The sequence below is a fragment of the Crocuta crocuta genome, unplaced genomic scaffold (assembly GCF_008692635.1).
Source record: "Crocuta crocuta isolate KB4526 unplaced genomic scaffold, BGI_CrCroc_1.0 scaffold414, whole genome shotgun sequence".
Lineage (NCBI taxonomy): Eukaryota > Metazoa > Chordata > Mammalia > Carnivora > Hyaenidae > Crocuta > Crocuta crocuta.
The window spans coordinates 33,371-36,786 of record NW_027530852.1 but is presented as its reverse complement, the minus strand read 5'-3'; positions in this window follow the sequence as shown (position 1 = coordinate 36,786).

The window sequence follows — 3,416 nt, the reverse complement described above, 5'->3', positions numbered from 1 at the left end:
GGAGGAGGATAAAATAGGTGGAGGAATCTCTCACTTCAAATGAGATTAGGGAGATGTGTAAAATGTGCGAAACAGTGCAAAACTTTATAGAAAAGCAGCACCCGAATAAGGCTGTAGCAATGTGAGCGGTGAATCTGTTTAACGACAATGCAATGTCACATTTCCATGAAATCTTCAAAAGGCGGCAAAAGTAAATGTCACTGGAAAGGTTTCTTGCTAAAGTTGCACTAAAGGAAAGGATTCCATTGAGACAATAGATAGCAGTGATTCCATTAGTGACAGTGAAATTCATCCTATACAATAACTCTCCTCTCCCTTGTTTCCCTCACAACAGCCACAAATATTTTCAAAGTTAGTGCAGGTTAATTGATTTTTCTTTATATTTTGTATGTTATTATTTTTATTACATTACAGTATTATAATCATTAATTTTATTTTTATTTTTTCTTTCATAGTTTATTGCAAGTTGGATTCCATATAACACCCAGTGCTCATCCCAACAAGTGCCCTCCTCCATGCCCATCACCCCCTCCCCTCTCCATCAGCCCTCAGTTTGTTCTCAGTACTCAAGAGTCTCTCATGGTTTGCCTTCCTCCCTCTCCCCCACTATTTTTCCCCTTCTCCTCCCCCACGGTCCTCTGTTAAGTTCCTCCTAATCCTCCTATAAGTGGAAGCATATGCTGTATGTCTTTCTCTGCCTGGCTTACTTCGCTCAGCCTAACACCTTCAAGTTCCATTCATGTTGCTACAAGTGGTCAGATTTCATTCTTTCTCATTGCCATGTAGTATTCCAAGTATTATAATCATTTCTATGTGAATATTTTTGGGTTGTGGAATGAATCACCTGAGATTTTATTATTTCTTATGGGGAAATTCTCCCTGAGATACAAGTGCTTTGGATTACAAGCATGTTTCTGGAATGAATTACATTCACAAACCAAGATTTTACTGTAGATATATTTGTCAATTATACCTTAACCTGCAAAAATTAAAAAAGAAATAAAAAGTAATATTATGTGACAAAAATGTATGTTGCCACCTTCATCAGCTAATTAGAGCTCTTCTATTATGATATTTAATGAGACTGACTTGACAGATGTTGATCATATAAGACAAAATATCACAGATATATTTAATGACACAAAACTTAGAGTAGGTCCAAATATCAAAATAAAATGCATCTCCAAGATTCTATTGGGAAGTTTTCCAACTTGGTAGTAGAGTCTCAGCTTATGAAAATCACTTTTTGCATCTAATTTATTTAAAGCATGAATTACCTATTTTATGTTTAAAATATTATTTGGTTTATATAGAATATCCTGCTTTTTTCCTATGTTATCAAATAACATATAAAGTTAGAGGCCTATTCTATTTGGAAGAATTAAATGATGATTTTGAATGTATATGATTGGAGGAGAAGAGTGAACATGTCATGAGTTCTCTGAAGGCTGGAAATCCAGCATGTATGATTAGCAGTGGAGAAAGAAACCGTGATGTGAATACAGGGACACATTATTTCAATGCTTATAAACGTATACATCTTAGTGGCAAGGAAAGTACTGATAAATACACCTGATAGCTAAAGTGCAGGCAATGCAGAGAAGACACCCCTGAGGAGATGGAAGGGAAAATAAACTACTATTCAGCCAACACTCACTTTAGATTATATACTGTTCTTTCAGGGTACCTGGGTGGCTCAGTCAGTTAGGCATCCAACTCTGGATTTTGGCTCAGGTCATGATCTCACAGTTCATGGGATCAAGCCCCACATCGGGCTCCATAAGGACAGAGCCTGCTTAGGATTCTCTCTCTCCCTCTCTCTCTGCTCTGACCCCACTTGCACACACTGTTTCTCTCTCTCAAAATAAATAAACTTAAAAAGAAGATACTGTTCTTTGCTATTAGCCAAAACCCACCAACTTTTAGTGCCTGCTCTATCCAAGAGCGATTGAAATGAGGAGACAGGAATGGAGATCCTATTTTTTTTTAATTTTTTAAATTTATTTCTGAGAGAGAGAGAGAGACAGAAGGAGCAGGGGAGGGTCAGAGAGAGAAGGAGATACAGAATCTGAAACAGGCTCCAGGCTCTGAGCTAGTTGTCAGCAGAAAGCCCGATGCGGGGCTTGAACCCATGAACTGTGAGATCATGACCTGAGCTGAAGTCGGATGCTCAACCGACTGAGCCACTTAGGCGTCCCTGGAGATCCTATTTCTGTGATACGATTACTGTGACATGCAGACAGTAAGAGAGATATTTATCTGATGAATGGAAGTTCAGAAACTATGTATTACTATTCTAGCTAAAATCCATGGGGGCACCTAATAAATTGATGTCAATAAAATTAGACAATGCCTCAGAAGAGATAATATATAGTCAATTTTAGAGCTACAACTGTGCATAAATTACACAATTTTCTATGTACCCAATGACTTTTCTTCCCTACATTTTTGGTTGTAGAATATTATGAGGTTCAGACTCAGTTTTCCTTAACAGTATGTATATTATTGCTGCCATATCTGAAAAACCCACCAAAATTAATCTCTAATGATTCCACTTACACAGAAAAGAGAGAAATGAAAGAGACAAGTAGCCAAAAAAGTTTCTTTGTACTTTTTCTTCTTTTCACTATGAGTAGGAATTAATAGCCAGTGAGCCACAAATTTCTATGATTTGTTCATTTACTTTCTCATGAACTCTGTGTTATGTGTGCTAAGAGGTGAAACAACATTCATGAAAAACATATAAACAGCCCTTTTTCTCCTAGACTTCTAGAAGAATCAAATTGGTAATTACAATGGAATCATTGCTGCCATCTAAAAATTGATGATTGTTTTGGGATAACAGAGTGCACAACTAAACCAAAAAAAATGGAAAGTCAAAGAAGACCCCAAGGGAGANGTCAAAAGAAAGCCTGAAACAGGATTCAAAGAGTCTGCCCACTTGGTTGTAGAAAAATAAAGCAATCAATCTCTAATTAAAAAGAGCACTTCTTAACTTTTCAATGTAGAACTTATGTTACCTTGACTGTGGTGATGGCTTTTTGAATGTATACATATGTCCAATCTCATCAAACTGAATACATTAAATATGTGCTAATTTTTGAATATCATTCTTCAATAAAGTTGTTAAAATTACCATTTCCTTAGATTATGAATGGAGCCATATATCATGGCAGTATTAGCAATCTCAGTCGCACATTAATAGAAGTTTCATATATTTTTATATCACATATAAAATAGTAATGTAAAATTATGATAGGTTATTTAATCTGCTGATCTTATTTGATAACTTAATAGAAGACAGAATTCTATAACAGATTTCTAATATTTTGATAATTATATTTCAATATAGCCAGCTTCTTTTACAAGCCTATGTATCTTATTTTATGCTTGTAAAACTACTTTCCAGAGAGATG